Below are 19,526 nucleotides of genomic sequence, written 5' to 3'. Positions count from 1 at the left end.
AACTAGTGGATGTTGGAGGTGTGGTTTGGGGACTTGGGCTGTCTCATGCTCCAAATTCAAGTTTATATAAAGCTTGCAAGTCATAGGAATTGCAGTAAACTGTTTCTAAGCCTTTCTGTCCTATTAGTGGGGAAAAAAAAAAATCTCCACTCTTACCTCTTTGATTCAACAATAGCAAAGTTTACAGGCAAACTATTTAACATCTCTAAACCTCAGTTTGCCCATCTTCAAAATGGGCATTGTTATATATCTACCTTCTGAGGTTATTATGAAGATTAAATGAAAGGACACATGTATAGTGCCTGGACCATTATATATATGTTTTTGAGAATTTTTTGTGTATAGGGGTTTGTGTGTCCCAATGTAAGACAGCTATGTCCTGTGCAAATGTATTCTTTATGCTACTATTGTTAATAGAGGACTTGACTGGGTAACCATAATATGATGCAATAGAATTTTTGGATATTTCAAAATGAATGATACTGTCTTTCTTTTATATGCGGTATATTAAAGCTACATATAAACTCTTATTCCAATTTTTTTAACTGTCAATTTAGTTTCAGATTTCAACATTAAAAAAAAGAGCATGTAATTTTAATATCATTCCCTCTCAAAAGTACATACTACGTCAGTTATGTGATTTTTTTTGTATGAAATATCTTAAAATATGTATAAAAACTGCATAATTTTCACGACCACCTTTCCATATAACAGTGTAAAAGCGTAAGTAAATAATGGATCTCAGTTTAAAAATAGAGTAAATAGGGATGCCTGGATGGTTCAGTGGTTGAGTATCTGCCTTTGGCTCAGGTCATGATGCCAGAGTCCTGGGATCAAGTCACACATCAGGCTCCCTGCAGGGAACCTGCTTCTCCCTCGCCTGTCTCTGCCTCTCTCTTTGTCTCTCTCATGAATAAATAAATAAAATCTTAAAAAAATAAAATATAGTAAATAATATGGAAAATGAGAAGCTAAAGGAAATAAAGTTTAATTTGTTTAAATCTTAGCTAAAAAGTTTAGTTTTCTTCCAGTGACACTTGTAGTTTACACACCCTTCATTTCTCCCTTTAGTATAGAAATTACTTAGCAATTATAGACTTTTGTATTTCTTTCAAGGACTGAGGTGATCTAAGTGTACAAATGTGAATGCCAAATAAATTGCAGTTAACACAATACTTATGCAGAAGGCACAGAAAAGAGGAATATTAGAAATACTTCATGATTGATCTGAGTTTAAAATTTAACTTTTTCATTGGGTAGTACTTATAATTTTAAAAGAAGTTATTTCTTTTGATCTTTGGAAAAGCACAAAATCAAAGGATTTCTTAAAGTTATATCTTTTAAATGTCTTTACTTGGCTTAAGTGATAAATTTAAGTGATTGTATATGTATTTCTTATGCTGCAAGTTTCTTTCAGTATCAAAGTTCTGTGTTCAGAAAGAAACTAAGAATATATATAGATATCCACTTATTTAGCCAAAATTCAATTGCCTCAGACATATTTGTGGCAACAGAATAAAACTAATCCTCATCTTTATGATGCAATAATTACAACATAGTGGTAGAAGATAGGTATTAAACAAGTATTTAAAAAGCAAGGAGAAGTAAGCAAGCAAAAAACAAAAACAAAAACAAAACACAGAAGGAGAGAAAACCCAAGACAGTTGTGCTCTCCTGAGTGCTTTGCTAGCGAATAAAGCCATTGGGAAAGGTTTATGGGAAAGGAGGTGACATTTAGGCCAAGTCGGGGAAAGAGACAAAGGAGCTAGTCAGAGGAAGAGCCTTCTAGGAACAGGGAATCTCACATACAGTGGCTAGAGGGCTAGAAAAAAATTGTCCATTGTGGCACTGAAGGAAGTCTTTGTAGCTTAAATGGTGCTGTCTAGTTTAGTAGCTATGAGCCACACAAGCTTTCTCTGAATTGAAATGGGCTCTAACTGTGAAATATACCCTAATTTAGAAAACTTGGTGTGATGGAAAGAATGTAAAATATCTTAAGAACTTTATATTGAGATCACAATATTTTGGATATATTGGGTTAAATAAAATATATTCAAATTAGTTTTACTTTTTTTTAACTTTTTAAAAATATGGCTACTAGAAAATTTTAAATTACATTTTCGGTTCTCATTGTATTTCTGTTGGGCAGCAGCTTAGTAGAGTATAATGAGTAAGGGACTAAATGACTTGAGATAAAATTGGTTAGATTCACTGGAGCCAGATTATACAGGGCCTTGTGGACCACAGAGGAATTAAGACTTTATTCGAAGTGAAATAGGAAACCATTATGGGTTTTTAGCCAAGGGGATTTACCTTTCACAAAGATCATTGGCTACAATGTGGAGAATGTATTGGAGGGGGGCCAATTAGGAAGCTAGTACAGTAGTACACATACACACACAGCTAAACTAGTTATCACAACAGCTGTCAGATAATGTTATGTAAAAAAAAGTCTTGTAATCATTAAGGAGTTTCTCAGTCTTACTGATGGAATTTCTTAAGGTATGGATGTAGGCACTGGTTTAGTTTTACATGTATAAGAATTTTCTTTCCTCCATGTTCATGAAATATTAAAATTCTTATAAAATTAAATCTCTATCAGCTTTCCAGAGCACTGTAATTCATGGAAAATAGTAATACCTCAAATCATGTAATCATGTATGACTTTAAACATTTTTAAGAGTTTTGACAAACCTAAAACATTTCTTAATACTTTGGGGTTCAAGTAATTACTTGATGATTTGATGGAAGCTGTTGACATCATGGGTCCTGCAGGTCTGTACAGCTACCTTTCTGGGAACCTTGGTTCTTAAATTTAAGAAGCTTCATCATACTGTACAGCCTTAATCCTCCCAACTATTCTCTTGGTAGAGCTTATTCTCCTTCTCTTGTGCATGAAGAAACTTGAGATTTAGCGTAATTAAGTAGGCTGCCAAGGTTATTAGGATAGTAAGTGACAAACTGGGCAAAACTCAGATCATTCAGATACGTGTTGTGATTTCCTCTTATCTGAGTGTTCCTTTTATGCAGTATACTTGTGCATTTGTGTACATGAATGTGAGTTACATTTGTCATTTGTTTTATTTGGCTTGAAAGCTGTATTTGTAGTACCACTATTTAATTTATATAACATTGGAATGATTCATAACTTTAGCTTTTTACTGTCATGCTATTCTGTGGTGGTACAGGTTTTGGATTGTTTTCCATAGTACTGAGAAAATGTAAGCCATGTCAACATAGTTTTGGTGGGTTTTTTTTAATTGTTTTTTTTTTGTTTGTTTTTTTATTTTGCTTTAGAGGGAAAAATACAGCTTACTATAGAATCTGCTTCCATTTATGTGTACTTAGAGGATACCAGCCACAATACTATGTACTTTGCATGTTTTATGTCATTAAATCCTTTTTACAGCCTTCTTAGATAGGTCACATTATTCCCAGGATCTCAGAAAAGTTAATATCTGAGTTAAAATTCAAAGTCCAAATTCTTAGCTTCGATATATTATCGACTTTTTTAGGTATACTGAACCAATTAACTTCCCAATATCCCTGCTATGGAACATTGACACTGTCAATAGTATTTTTCACTGTAAAAAGAAAGGTCATTTAAACATTAAGTTTTTAAAAATCACATTTCTTAACCGGATTAAAGCTGATCCAGTGTTATCACTGACAAGCTGATACTTTTCAGTAAACTAATGGTTTTATTTCCTTTAATTAAATGAAAATAAGGGGGGGGCGGAATCAGGTAACACTTAAGTTCTCCTTGTATAGCATAAAAAATTAGCAGTTTGCTTTTAATGGGGGGCCTTATAAACAATAGGGTAGTGGAATCAATAGTCCCAATACTATGACTAAGCAATGTGCTGTAACTTAATGTACCACGTCACAGTAAAATACCTATTATATGGTTCAACTTTAGATTTCAGATTCTGTTAGATATTCTATTAGTTAGCTACTGATATTATATAAAAGGGTGTTGAAAATACTTGAGTATCCAAAACATTTGCAATATAGCACTTCTACTTTAGTTTCCATTATACTATTTGATTTTGGAAAGGATAGGTTTTGCCTAATTGATATAAAATTATATTAAAACAATCAGTAAATTATCAGTAGTATCTTCTAGAGAAATAAGTAGCACAAAGAAGAAAATTAACATTTCTTAAGGACTTGCTGTGTTGTATGTTATATATATGTTATTCAGTCTACACAACTGTCCCTTTAGGTAAGCTGGTATCCTACATATTAAACTGAAGCTTGGACAGATTTATCTGGAGTTGCAGAGCTAGTGGATGAGCCCCAGTACTACTGTTTGTGAAGCTCACAGTATGTTTTATAAATGAAAGCTGGGAGGAATTTTTTATTATACAAATTGTTTGAAGGTGTAAAAGAAGCTCTTTCTGAAGTGAACTATGGAAAATCTGACTCTTAGGCTTTCTTCATTTTAAATTATTGACATTAAATCTGGTAGGATTGGAGTGGTGTCTAACCCTATGAGTAGCCACTACAGTAAAATAGTTTCTGGAGTCTAGCCTCTCGGTCCTGACTTTTTGTTGTTACTGGTCTCCATTTTCGTTGGTTACTTCCAACCCTCTTTTGTCCCCTGGCCCATCGCAGATCACACAAAGGTATAAATAATTAACAATGCAAAATACAGAAGTTATCTTCTACAATTGTAGAAGTGTTCTTCCTGTTGACAATCTTTTTTAGTAACTAAAAACCAAATTTAAAGGTTTTAAGGAGGTTGAATCATTTTTAAGCCTTTTTAGTCATAATTGTACTAAGATTTGACTAGTATCAACTATCTGATGACCATTTTTCTTGATTGTGTAGTTAAAAGTAGAAATTCCGGGCCATTTGTTTTGTCCCAGTATTCAGGTTTTAATGTATAATTTTGTTCTTTCATTTTGCCAGTTATACACAACTCCATGGAGCCCTTTTTATTCTGAACATGTGTTCCAACCAGTTTTACTTCATAATGTTTATGCCATTGAGTAATATATTTAGAACAAAAATATTATTAAATGTGGGGACTTTTTTCAGTACCCTATATATGTTTTTACTATATTGAAGGAGTCTCCCCACTTTGTGTCACTCTTTTAGAGAGTATTCCTGTAGTGAACATACAGGAACACACCTTTTGAGAGGGTGACAGGACACGGTACTCAGCAGGTCAACCATGGCAACTATTTTATAGCAAACCCATGTTTGCAGTTAGACTTTTTTTTTTTGAAAACACTAAGTCTTTTCTTCTAAAACTTTGAATGGTATCCTTTTATGTAAATGAATACAGAATCTTATCAGCCATTTCTGTGAGTATATCATAAACCACTATACTCCCTGAAGCTGAATTAGTAAGACATTCAGGATAGGGGAGAAAACACTTGTCCGAGAAACTGGGGCAGGTAGGGGAGAGGAGGAAAAATTCTTAAAGGAAAAGAATCCTGGATGAGGTTCCTTACCATCTCAGATATAAACAGACAATATTTAGAGTTTCTTGCACTTTAATTCTGGGAATATTTTTGGCGAATCTTTGCACATGCCTGGACTCTAGAGTATGTTGTGGGGAAAGTAAAAGGAGCAGTGGGTAGCATGTTTCCTCTGATTATGGTACGCATAGAAGAGTATATTAATTTTGCATTCTAGTCACTTTTTGAAAATGTGATATCATTTATGCAGGTATTTTTATTTCCTTTTGATAGCCATGATAATTATCTCTAAAGCACAACTGCAAAAAAATTGGAGTGACACTTATAAAAAGTCTCTCTTTTGTGAGTAACGAGGAAGATGAAAGAAGGCATTTTATTCCATTTAGAGTGGAAATACATACTTACTCCCTGAAAGGAGCATCAGTTCTAAGAGATGGAGAAGAGAAAGAAAGGCAGAATGATTAGTCTTAGCTGTACTAAGAACATTCTCAAGGAGGACTTTAAAATAGGAAGCTAAAATAACTAGAGCCTGGGGAGATGCGATAGAATCTTAAAGAGGATCTTGTTGAGCCTTCTGCTTTTAAATGAGTAAAGTGAGGCACAAAGAGATAATAACACAAGGTCACTTTTTCTTTTTCCTTCAGTATCTCTTGTAGTCCCAGAGTTCCAGGAATTGGTCCAGATGGCCAAATTCATTGTCTTCCTCTTTTGATCCTGCCCTGGTCCTATTAATAGGAAGAAGCATTTACATGATGTGCAGGAAGGAATTTAGTCAGAAGTATTTGGAGAACTGTCACAGTAGAACCTTCTGCCTCTTGTCTTATTTATCCTACCATGGAATAACTGTTATTTCTGACTCCATCTTTGGGCAGTTATTATCAAAACATTTTGCCCAAGGCTATAATCTCGGATCTGGAACCACCAAAGTTTATTAGAAGTGGAGACAGGTGGAAATACAATAGTTGACAGCAGGAAATGAAACAAGAGAAGCATCTGGAGCTCTTAGGTACATCCTGGACTTGCTTGACCCCGGGTCACCCTGCTTCCCACCCAACTTCACTAATGAAGTTTGACTGCAGACACGATACCTGTATGATGCTGCTCACCATTAGATGCCATACCCATTTCCTATTAGAAATAGGGGTATATTTTTCTAGAAATGGTAGAGGTTAGCTGAATCCAGATCCCCTTATCTAATATTTTGCTATCTAGCCCTCTGAGTAAGAACCATCTGGTCTTTATTTGCTTGTGAATTTCACCATAACCCATCTACCCACCCTTAGTGCTTGGTTCTACTTTAGGAATTCGTTTTCCACATCCACTCACACATATAGCTTGAATATAAGTGTCTCCCTTAAGATTTTATCACTTCTTGTCTGATTCCTACTGTAGTTCCCTGGCATGGACCCTTACCCTTCAAATTAAGAGAAAATACCCAGATTGTATACTGACTGGGTAAAGACATTCCCTCTAAGCTTGCCTTATTTTTCAAACATTCATTCTCAAGACCTTAAACCTTGTTTAAGGCTCATCATCTAGGGCTTGGTCAACCATAGTCTGAGCCACAATTCGGTATTCCTGCCTGCATTAGTAACTATTAATAACCCATCCTGTTCCCACTCCTGTATACCATTGCCAGCATAGAGAATGGGACTTTTCCATCAATACCAGGAACCTCTGTACTTCTGAGTATCAGCAGCACTGATGAGTAAAACACGTAGAATAATTTAAGGCTTGAGAATTAACAGGTAGAAAAAAGAAGAGCGAGGTGGAAAGAGGTGGAGGACACAAGAAGGAAGAAACGAGAGAAAAAAAATAACAGGCTTAAGCAACTCTTGACTATTGCCTTAGGCTAGCGGTGCTAATATCCTGATTTGAACCCACTGGATAGATATGAATCTGACTCTGAGGTCTTAGGAACTGCTCTTGAGTTTAGTAGTCCAGATTTGTTGTCATCCTAACAAAATTACAAAATAGAACTCAGGAACATGGACAGGGAAATAGGCTACCTGTGCTCTTTCATGGTTCCCTTTTTTCCTGATTGAGAGAAAGATCAATATTCTGTCTTACTTTTCCTGTAAAAAGAACAGTGAGTCCTTATTTCTTTTCTAGTGGCCATTTTTTAAATGAATTGCTCTCATTCTGAATATGAGAAGTCATTCTTAACGTCAGGCAGTTTCAGTCCCCTTTGCCCACACATGTGCATGCATACCCACAGCATATATAAGTTCATGTAGATTCAATAACCTCAGAGTCAGTTAAACTGTTTGGCTAATATGAAAATAAAGATTTATCTACTTTCAAATTTAATAGAGGGAAAATGATAAATTAAACTGTAAAGTTCTTCAACATCAGTAAGTTTCACACAGCTGCAGGATAAGTTGACGAAAGGACATGTTCAGCCAGATGGCCTGTGCTGGCCTCTTTCCCATTCCTGCAAAAGATATGTTATTCACTCCCAGGGTAGCTCAGGGAAAGAGCTGATTATGGAATTAAAACAACCAATGTCCAATTAACCCCTGTTTTGGTCAATGTTTCCTACACAGTTTGGATAATTGGCATACTTTAGTTCCGTCAAGGGAGGCAGCTGGTTTATTGGTTAGTTCAAGCTCCTGGGAATAAGAAATTTGAAATTCTGTTATCAGCTCTGCCCCTACAAACTCTAAGTATGACCTTGGACAACTTATTTACCTCTTCGTGTCATTAGATTTCCCCATTTGAAAACCGGAGGTACGTGTTGCTTTTAGACCATGTATGAGGTGGAGACACTGTAGGAAAAGTAAGGGAGAGTGTTGATATTTGCAGAAGCCTTTAAGACTATCAATAGGGATCCCTGGGTGGCGTAGCGGTTTAGCGCCTGCCTTTGGCCCAGGGCGCGATCCTGGAGACCCAGGATCGAATCCCACATCAGGCTCCCGGTGCATGGAGCCTGCTTCTCCCTCTGCCTGTTGTCTCTGCCTCTCTCTCTCTCTCTCTCTCTCTCTGTGACTATCATAAAAACATAAAAAAAAAAAAAATAAGACTATCAATAAAAAAGTACAGTTTGTCTTGTATAGTATTATTATAAGGATGCTGTGATTGCACAGGACAGAGGCTCACTCCACAAAGCTCATGTATGGTGGATTTTTTCGAGACATGAAGTAGGTTAGGAACTCAGTGATAAGAGTGCATTGTACCTCCTTGAAACTGGAAAACCATTCAGCCACTCCTGACTGTCTTTTCTTTCTTCCTTTTGCTTTCCTCATCTTTGCTTTTCTGTATATGCATACTTCATTCCTTTCTTTCAGCATACTGACTCCTCAGCATTGTCATCTGTGTGATGTAGCCTCATTAAGGCAACCTAAAATGAAGGTTTTTCCATTTCATTGAATTTCTGATCCCACAAGAAGAAATGTATTGATCCAGTTTAGTTAGGTTCCCAACATTCCCACATTTCCTTGTGGCTTAATGGACTGGGAACAGATTCTTTAAGAAAAAGGTCTAGGGAAGAAAGAAATAATAGGTATCCTTTGTACCTAAAATTACTCTGGTTTATGGAAACATGTCTTACAAAATATTACAAAATTAAAGAATTAATTAGCTAGGTTATTAAATTATTTTACAGATCAAAAGTTTTGGGGTTTTTTTGTTTTGTTTTTTAGTTTTCCAGGATATCCAGGGATTATGTTAAAGCATTCAACAGATCATTTTGAGTGGCTCTAATCTATCAGGCACAGGATTACAAAAGAAATTCAAATTCTCATGAAGCTTTATGTGTGGTGACTGGCAAATGAAGAGAAAAAAATATATTATTTTTTATTTATTTTAATTTTTTTGCAAAAGTCTGGTGCTATGGCCATGACTGATAGAATAGTTAACATTTATCAGGTGCTTAGAAGATAGCAGATGTTATATTAAGTGTTTTACGTACATATTTCATTTAAGACAACAGCTTTATGAACGTTGGGAACCCGACAGCAGCTTTATGAGGTAGGTAATATGATTCCTGTCTTCCAGCTAAAGAAACTGAGCCCCAGGAAGGATAGGTGATGACCAGAGTCACCTACTAATGAATTAAAGAGTCAGGAATCCACACACTGTTCTCTGAACCACTGTGCTTTGTGGACTTTCTAATAAAAACAGGAGACTTAGGACAGTAGAGACTAGATTTTGGAGTAGCAAAAGTAACCCAAAGTTTTCAGAGTTCTATAACAAAGTATTTGCCATACCAAATGTTTCCAAATTCACTTTTGCTGTACTCTGTGGCAGTTTTACGTACTAATAGAAAGGGCTAGAACAGAAAACCCTACTTAGGTTTGGATGAGCTACTTAAAGGCCTGTTTAAGGCATCCCCCAGGAGCCTTTTATACATTGCTTTGGCCAGCCAGGAATTTGTAAAGAATTGCATCTTTGGGGTGCCTGCATGGCTCAGTCAGTTAAGTGTCTGTTTAGAGCTTAGGTCATGATCCTGGAGGTCCTGGGATCGAGTCCCACATTGGGCTCCCTGCTCATCAGGGAGTGTGCTTCTCCCTCTCCCTCTGCCCCGCCCTACCACTCATGCTTTCTCTCTCACTCTGTCTCTCTCTTGCAAATAAATAAATAAAATCTTAAAAAAAAAGAAAAAGAATTGCATCTTTGTAGCAACCACCACAGACTAGAGCCCCAGAACATTTATCTTCTTTTGTTTGTCCTTTGTTAGACTCCTGTCAACAGTGGAATTTAACTATCTTATCTAGACCTTAACAAGGTGATAGATTTAGTCAGTGGAATATGGCAGCTCTTTTCTCATGTTTGAAGGATAATTCAAGGATTAGCCTTGTTGTCTGAGGCCTCTAAAAGACCAGCCATAAGACTAAGAGGAGACAGATTAAGGCCCAGTGCAGGGAAAGAATGTTTATACCATTGCACTTGTTCAAATGTGGAACAAGTTCCTAAATAATAGATAACCTAGACTGAGTGCCTGCATTGTGCCCGGGCACTGTGCTGAGCACTATATGGACATTGGCACATTTACCCCCTCACAGAGGCTCTGTGACATAGGTTTTTGCACATTTATAAATAAAACTTTGAAGAGTAGTTAACTTGCTCAAGATCAGTTTACCAACTAATTGGTAAGAACCATTTGGTAAGTGGAAGAGCTAGAAATTAAACCCAGAGCTGATTCCAAAAGATACCACCTTGGAAGACACAGTCCATGGTCACTAGAGGTTTTCAGAAAAAAACTAGACAACCAGAGTTAGCAAAGAGGTTATAAAGGAGTTTAAGCATTCTATGGAGTGATTGGTTAGGCAGGTCACCTTTCACTTCTCCCTTAACCTTTAAATTCTAATCCTGTTGTGTTTGTAGAATCAATTTGCAAGACATACTGTTAGGAAAACGATAGTTGGTGGTAGAGTTGTTATGGGAAAAACAGTTTATCTTTCTAAAAATTAGCTCCTCTACCAATTTTATACAAGTTCTATGAATTTCTTTTCCCAGTATTATGCAGACTATGGTGTTTGTCATTTTAGCTTTAAAAGGAAGCCATTAATCCAAGTGAGTAAAGTGCCAGGAAAAAAAAAAATGTATTTATAGAATGAATGACAAGGAAATTTGATTAGAAAGTTGAGTATCTTTAAGACACATAGTAAAAAGCTTTTGGGATACAATCAGATATGTTTTGTTTTTAATATATATTAAACAGTGGTTTATTGTACATTTTAGAAAATTTGGCTTTTCAAAAATCTTATCCATTCTGCATCAAACTTAGATACTTTTAGACCTACATGACTTCTTAGCCTCCTCACACCTGAGAAACATTTAGGTGTAATAGCATGCCACGAAGCAAAAAGAGACCTAAAGTTTACCCTTTCAGCATGGTTCAGAGGAGTGAATGTCCTGATTTTATATCACTACTAACAGCGCCGTGCAGATAGGGTGAAAAGTAGAAAAGACAGCAGTGACATGTTGACTCTTCTTGCATCAGTATTCAAGACCTGCTTGTATAATTGTTTTTATTGAATTGGTTTTTGGTTTTTCAGGTTTAAGTCTTCAAGAAATAATTTGATTACTTTTACATACTCTAATTGAATCACTTTGGTAGAATATTGTTTTTATTTAGCCAGATACAATAATGAAAGCTCACACATAAAGCTCTTCAGTTTCAAATGAAAAAGATTATCCTAAGAATAGCTTTGACCAATTAGATTTAATCTTTATCACATAATTTAAAGTGTTCAAGTTCTTTACTACCTGATGATTTTCTACTTCAGTGATTGATTTTTATAGTGGACATAGAGAAACAGTTTCTCAGTTGTGCTTGATATAAGGTTAATTCATAAAGCCTTTCTTTCCCCATGTTATCACAACTGTTTTTTTAGGATGAGTTTGATTCGTTCGGTTTTTGGAAATAAATCTTTCAATGTATTAACTTCATTTCTTAACACATCTCTATCATATGAAAATTTAACAGAGTAATACTTTAATGTTAACTAGGTTTTATTCAGTTTTCTAGAGAGTGTATAGTTTGAGAGGGGAAAAATGATTAAAAAAGAAAGCTTTATGATACCAGTATTCTGAAACATTTGCCCATTCTAGATATAGTTACTGTTGGCATATTATAACTTGACTGGGGAGACACTAATTAAAGGAAATTCAATGACTATGATCGTTTTGTTTTGTTTTTTAAAGAAAAACATGTTGAAAATACAGATCTTATGAAAACTAAAATCTTCCAAAAATAGATATATATTTCTAAAATGTTTAAACATTGTATTTTTCTAACAGGTACTAGTCACACGGTCTTCCAAACATAGAACTTTCTGCATAGAATAAAATACTTTATTACTCTTTAATCTTGTGATTATATTCACAGTGGAGGGGGAAATGATATCTTGAACTCAAAACCAACCATTATAGATATCATTATCATATCATCTTAAATCTTAAAGTACCTTAGAATTATGACAGTCTACCCCTCATTTTACAGACTCAGGCTCTAGGAGGTTGACTTGTTGCATGTTCTACTGGGAATGTTCCCTCTGCCAGGGGCTGGGACATAGGGATGACAAAGATGTAATCCTTGCCTAAAAGTTGTTTACCTCTAGTTGAGGACCAGACATAAACCAAAATACAATTTTGTAAGGAGATGATTGAAAGATCTACTGAGTGCTGTGAAGTCCTAGAAATGAAAAACTATCCTCACCCTGTGGAGTTCAGGGAAAGCTGTCCAGGGAAGGGGGGTGGGTGGGTCCTCAGCTGAGGTTTACAGAATAAAAGAGATGTCTTATTCCTTTAGCCTGATTGTAGGCAAATGGGGCTTATTGTATTATTTAAAAATGCATTATATGATGCATTTTTATATCTGGTATATTTCATCAAATGATGATGATGTAGGGACTGTGTGGGTAAATGGGGGAAGGGAAGGGCACGGAGCAGAAGGTTCTTTGCTCCCACTGTTATGTCCTCTTCATGTGTAATGACAATTTAAATATAAAACAAATTATTCATTTTATATAAACACTACATTTGAAAGCACGATAAGGACAAAAACAATAAAGCAAAATATAAACAGGAAAAATTGATGTAAGGATTTCAGTCATTGATTGATGTTAGAGTTAAACTACTAAGCATAGAAGTAATCAAACTAGTGGACATGTATGTGCCTTTCCACATATCATCATTCTATCAAAAAATGATATACATGATAGATTGAGATTTTAAAGCTAGAGTATATAATTTTTTAATGTAAAAATGTCTCAATTTTATGAAGTAATGTTGATGGTAGATAGGAGTGGTTGTTTTTAAGGATCTTCAATGCTAAAGCAAAAGTTGTTCTGAAATGTTTTTGGTCCAGTGAGTATTTTTTTTAAGATTTTATTTATTTATTCATTCATTCGTTCATTCATTCATTCATGAGAGACACACACACAGAGAGGTAGAGGCATAGGCAGAGAGAGAAGCAGGCTCCATGCAGGGAGCCTGATGTGGGACCCAATCCCGGGACTCCAGGATCATACCCTGGGCTAAAGGGAGACGCTTAACTGCTGAGCCACCCAGGCGTCCCTGGTCCAGTAAGTAAAGTCAGAAAAGCTGTGACTTCTATTACTTACTGAGCCCTTCTCATTCCTTCTCCAGCTCTGAAGAGCCTCTTATAAAGTCTCTTCACTACCCTGCCCCCCAACTTGGTCCATATCGGTGTCTGAGTGTCAGGTGCCGAGGCAGGGGCCAGATGCAGCTGTCCCTGCTGCACAGACCCAACAGACCAGAGACCTGGGTAGCAGCAAAGCTGTGGTTCAGGTTGGCAGCTACTGCCTGGAGTCCCTGAGATTATTACTGCAAACATTTTCTTATGTGCACAGCCGTGCAAAAGGCAGGTCAGGGAAAAGTATGGGTGGCAATTTCTTCAATAAAAATGAAACCATTTAAATAAATAGCCTACTGATGGATGGTATGCCAGTAGCTTCATCTTCCCAATTGAAGAACACATTTTAATATTACCCTTTAATATTTAAAGACCAAAATTCTCCAGGTACATTGTACATACTCTTGTTTTTTGTTTATTAATCCCCTGGGGTGGGACCCTGTCAGGTTATTGATGTCTCCTCTTTACAGATATCGTCATTATGTCTGTCTGCCCAGGTGACGTTTCTCTGCCTCGAGCTTACTACAACCTTCAATCTGGAAAGCTTTGTATTCTGGGCCAATACAGGCAAGAAGGATACTGTGATGTTTACCATTTCAGGAAAATCGAGTCAGAGTTCCTGGATCACTCAGAACAAAGCAGCACTTTCACCCAGGCAGCGCGTAATGAAGAATGTTAGTTGATTGAATGATTAACTGATTAATTGATAAATGATTCCTCTAAATAGACTTTAATAGTATGTAAGGAACTCTATTTGTTTTAAAAGAAAATAAATGTTGATGGATTTCTGTGATCAAATTTTTATATACAAATTAGTATCCATTACTAGTAATTTTACAATACCTAGTCTTTTTCTGCCTGGTAAAGGAAGTTCCATTTTTTTGTGGTATTTAATTTGATACATATTTTTTTTTCTTTTTGGAGAAACCCCAGTGTTTCTAGGATAGTACAATTCTGGTATTTTTATTTAAACCTATTTAATTACCAAAAATAATTTCGCAAAATGAAAATTTGATCATTGAGAACATTTACATGTGCATATATCCTAATTTGCGAATTATATAAAGCTATAGTAGGTGATACTTGATTTAACAAGGAAAGCTAAACTATATTGTAATTTACCCCAACAGCATTATGTATCCTTAAAAATGGTAATTTTTTTAATCAGAACACTTTTAGTAAGAACATTCATCCCATAACTTTTGGTTCATAAATGTAATTTAAGATCAATTCAATATCTTGTTTGAACAGCTAAAACAAAAGGCATGGTTTTGTTAGATAATTGCACTGTTCAATAATATATTCCATTAAGAATCACTTTTATTGCTGTTGTCAGTAACAAAACTTTCTTCTTATAATTTGGAAGTTATCATGGAAGAGTGGATACATTCTAAAATTTTCCTGGTTGAACCAATTTCTAGCAGTTAAATCTGTATATTTGGGAAGAAGTGTCCCAAGATACCAAGGAATATACAGTTAATTTCCACTTCAGCTGATACAGAGGTGTGGGGGAGCATAGAATGATTCAGAGACCTGCAATTTAAATTAATTTCAGGTTGTCATGGCAAAGATCAGTAATAGCAAAAAATTAACATGCAAGCATACACATACATATACACACATAAAAACTTGTAATTCTGAAATACACATACACAAGTTTCTCACGTTCTGTGATCAATGCAACATTTTTAGAAGAATATGCTTCATAACAAAAAGTGCATGAAGATCTTATCTTCAAAGATGGGGAACATTTTTAAAACAGAGTGTACCCTGTGAGTAAATGCAGAGTATCTGGTAAGTGTACTAAAAACCCCAGGAGCTTTGATCAAATGCCAGCTGTTACATCAGTTCTGTTGGTAATCTTTCTTACTGATCTGTGACCTTGACCTTGTGCTTGTATCTGTATGTCAAATCTATTTTAGGGATGGGGAGACCATAGTTGAGTTTAATAGGATTTATGCTCCAATCTCAAAGGATGCCCTGTTGTGTACACACACACACACACACACACACACACACACACTGTAAACAATCCCAGGAGAAGAAAGCACCATTTTCCATTATACTTTATATCTTTTTTTTTTTTAATTTTTATTTATTTATGATAGTCACATACAGAGAGAGAGAGAGAGAGAGGCAGAGACACAGGCAGAGGGAGAAGCAGGCTCCATGCACCGGGAGCCCGATGTGGGATTCGATCCCGGGTCTCCAGGATCGCGCCCTGGGCCAAAGGCAGGCGCCAAACCGCTGCGCCACCCAGGGATCCCCTATACTTTATATCTTGATAGAGATTGGAAAATATTCTGCTTTTGAAAACCGATAGAAAGCACCAGGTACTTCAAAGAGTTATTGAAAAGGGTTAAGAGAACCTGTACCTTCTGTTTATTTTATATTTAAACCCTTTTTCCCACACATATGTGCTACCAAAAAATTTATTTAATGAGTGTTTTGTGTTTCTTCAGAGAAACTGTTGTTTCTTCAAGAACAGTAGGAGGCAGTGAACAGACATTAATATTAATATTAAATAAACATCATATATATTCTTTATCATATAATGATTCTCTTCTAGATTTTTAAAAGTTGTAGTTAGAATTCATTTTAGCTAACAGTTTTCTGTGTTTTCAAGATAATGCACCACAGCATCCAGGAAAGCATTACATTTTTGGAATAGAAATTATTTGGCAATTAAGCACTTTCTCTAGTTCCTTTGACTCCGTTGAGCCTTTTTTTTAACTTAAAATCTCCAATTTTTTCATCTTATTTCTATTTAAAATTATTTTTTTTAATAAACTGTAGAGGCAAAGTAAAATGGAGAATGGATTTCATTGAATCTGATTCACATAAGCCTTCTGAGCATACATAAGCCTTCAGAACAAAGAAGCTGTTCCTTATTTTGCTATATCAAGTATAGGGAATATTTGTTTCTGTTGTCAGGACAAATAATTGTCCTCTTTCTCATATGCATTTCTCTATGTTATCAAGGATCCTAAATCTTTACTATTGCATTTTATTTAGTATGTAGTTATTGTGAGATAAGCAAAAGCTCTAGTTTGAATATAAACTCGTATTTAACTTTTAGGTAAACATTTATTTGAAATTCTGTGATACCCTATCCCCTTAAAGAAAGCAGTGAAGAGGGATCCCTGGGTGGCGCAGCAGTTTGGCGCCTGCTTTTGGCCCAGGGCGCGATCCTGGAGTCCCGGGATCGAGTCCCACATCGGGCTCCCGGTGCATGGAGCCTGCTTCTCCCTCTGCCTGTGTCTCTGCCTCTCTCTCTCTCTCTCTCTCTCTCTCTCTGTGTGTGTGACTATCATAAATAAATAAATAAAAGAAAAGAAAAGAAAAGAAAAAAGAAAAGAAAAGAAAAGAAAAGAAAAGAAAAGAAAAGAAAAGAAAGCAGTGAAGATAAATAATCTGGGGAGATTGGATGGGTAGGGCATATGGCTGTTTCAAAATCATTTCCTTCCCTCAGACTTCTCTAGAAAGACTACAACACATATTGATCAGGACACAACTTTCTGATAGCATTGTCATCTTTCTGATTAAAATGCTTGCCATTAAAATAAATAAATAAATAAATAAATAAATAAATAAATAAATAAATAAATAAAATGCTTGTCATTTTTATCAACTACAATTTGATAAATTACTTGGAATCATAGCATTTTAGAATCAAAGCATTTTAGAGTTGAAGAGGTCCTCAGATACGTATGTCCTTCTATTGAACATTTGAGTCAGTCAAGCACTAGTGTGTCCTAGTGACTCTCTCTTAATAGGGAATGTGAGTGACACTCTTTTACTCCTATGGAAGCAGCTGACAGCAAGTTAAAGCTGATGGACCTGGAAGTTAGGAGCAAATTTGGCCTTGGGCAAAAATATGTAAGTCCCTCAAGTGGCAATGGAGGGCAATCTGGGCAGCTGTTTTACTCACTACAGTGTCAGTGGCTTCTCTTACCAGTCTTTGAAGACTATTTTCATCTAAAATGAAAACCCCTGGGAGAGGGCAAATAGCTCTTTTGTTCCAATTTAATGTTGAGGCCCTCAACTATTTGAGCAAAATGTTTTTAGATAAATTTATTTTCTTGGCACCTGTCAAATTGTACAATCACACATCCATCTTTTGATAGAGATAATACTACAAAGAAAGTGACTGTCTTGAAATTCAAATTATATCAAAGGACATCAATGAGTATTTATTCCTTTTTTAAAATAAATTAGAAATATGTTCCAATAAATGAAATTTCAGGCTTCCTCTTTTACCATGCCCTCGTTATTCCCTGCTTGAAATGGCAGCAATTGCATGTTCCTTCTATTTTTTCCTTAATTTTTTTTCAAAAACTTTTGTTTTTCCCATTTCTGTCACTGATTTATTACGCTTCTATTATGTCGTGGTGGTCTGTTAGATTTTATTTTAATAAAGCCACATCCATTTATAGATAAGACCATTTTAAAGTGGAATAAAACAGTAGTTGCAATAATTAAGAGAATAACAATTGATACTTACAGTTTTTCAGACAAAATAACTCAGTTTTTCAAAAGTTTACAAATACTTAGGATTCTTTTGTTTTTCCAGTTTGAGGAACAATTGACATACATCACTACAGGTTGATGGTGTACAGCATAGTGGCTTGACAAAACATATATTGCGAAATGATTACCACAATAGATTTAGCTAACTTCCATCTTCTCATATAAATGCAGTTTTTTAAAAAGAAGAAAAAAAATTATTCAATTATTCTCATGATAAAAACTCTTAGGATTTACTCTCTTAACGACTTTCCTATGTATCACACAGCAGTGTTAGCTGCATGTTACATCCCTGGGACTTATGTATCTTATAACTGGAAGTTTGTACCTTTTAATTACCTCCTTCCAGTTTGCCCTTCCACAGCTCTCTGCCTCTAGTAACCATAAGTCTGATCTCTTTGAGTTTTTGTTTTTCCTTAGTTTCAATGTATAAGTGAGATCATAACATATTTGCCTTTCTCTGTCTGACTTACTATTTCACTTAGCATAATGTTTCAGTGGCCATCCATGTTGTCACAAATGGTAGGATTTCTACCTCTTTTTATGGCTGAATAATATTCCTGTGTGTGTATAGCTTCTTTATCCATCCATCCATCCATAGACACTTAGGTTATTTCCATGTCTTGGCTGTTGTTAATAATGCTGCTGTGAACATGGGGAGCGCAGATATATTTTCAAGTTAGTATCTTTGTTTGCTTTGGACATATTCCCAGAAGTAGAATCACCAGATCATATGGTAAGTTTATTTTTCATTTTTTGAGGATCTTCCATACTGTTTTCCATAGTGGCTGTACCAGTTTACAGTCACACCAAGAGTGTACAAGGGCTTTTTTTCTTCACATTCATATCAGCATTTGTTATCTCTTATCTTTTGATGGTGGTCATTCTGACAAGCATAAGGTGATATCTCATTGTTTTTTTAATTTGCATCTCCCTAATGCCTAGTGATGGTGAACATATTTTCATGTACCTGTTAGCTTTTCATGTATCTTCTTTGGAGAAATGTCTCTTCAGGTTCTTTGCCCTTTTTTAAAATGGGTTACTTGGGGTTTTTTGCTATTAAGTTATATGAGTTCTTTATATTTTTAGGATATTAATACTTATCATATATGTGGCTTGCAAATATCTTTTCCCATTCCATAGGTTGTCTTTCCACTCTGATGATGATTTCTTTTGCTGTGTGGAAGCTTTTTAGTTTTATTAGTCAACTTGTTTATTTTTTATTTCATTGCTTGTGCTTCTGTTGCTAGGTGTCATATCCCAAAAATTGTTACCAAGACCCATGTCAAGGAGCTTTATTCCTGTTTTCTTCTAGGAATTTCATGATTTCAGGTCATACATTTTTTAAGTCTTTAATCCATTTTGAGTTAATTTTTGTGAATGGTAGAAGACGTGGGTCCAGTTTTATTCTTTCACATATGAATATCCGATTGTATCAACACCAGTAATTGAAAAGGCTGGCTTTTCTC

General features: G+C 35.5%; 1 protein-coding gene across 7 annotated transcripts in view; it reads left to right on the top strand.

Annotated features, from left to right (window-relative positions):
- NRIP1 (nuclear receptor interacting protein 1) overlaps positions 1–19,526 on the top strand; it is a 99,652-nt gene that overhangs the window by 64,416 nt on the left and 15,710 nt on the right. The window contains exon 4 of one of the 7 annotated variants that reach the window (XM_049104510.1): positions 14,028–14,204. The exons of 5 other annotated variants lie outside the window; for them this stretch is intronic. The gene's annotated coding sequence lies outside the window, so the exon portion shown is untranslated. Of the gene's footprint in view, positions 1–14,000; positions 14,205–19,526 lie in introns of all 7 variants that reach the window. One more of the 7 variants, XM_049104511.1, reaches the window with a different exon arrangement.

The sequence above is a fragment of the Canis lupus genome, chromosome 31, assembly GCF_003254725.2.
Source record: "Canis lupus dingo isolate Sandy chromosome 31, ASM325472v2, whole genome shotgun sequence".
Lineage (NCBI taxonomy): Eukaryota > Metazoa > Chordata > Mammalia > Carnivora > Canidae > Canis > Canis lupus.
Note: the sequence above shows the minus strand (reverse complement) of the source record. Positions and strands in the feature narration are given on the sequence as shown.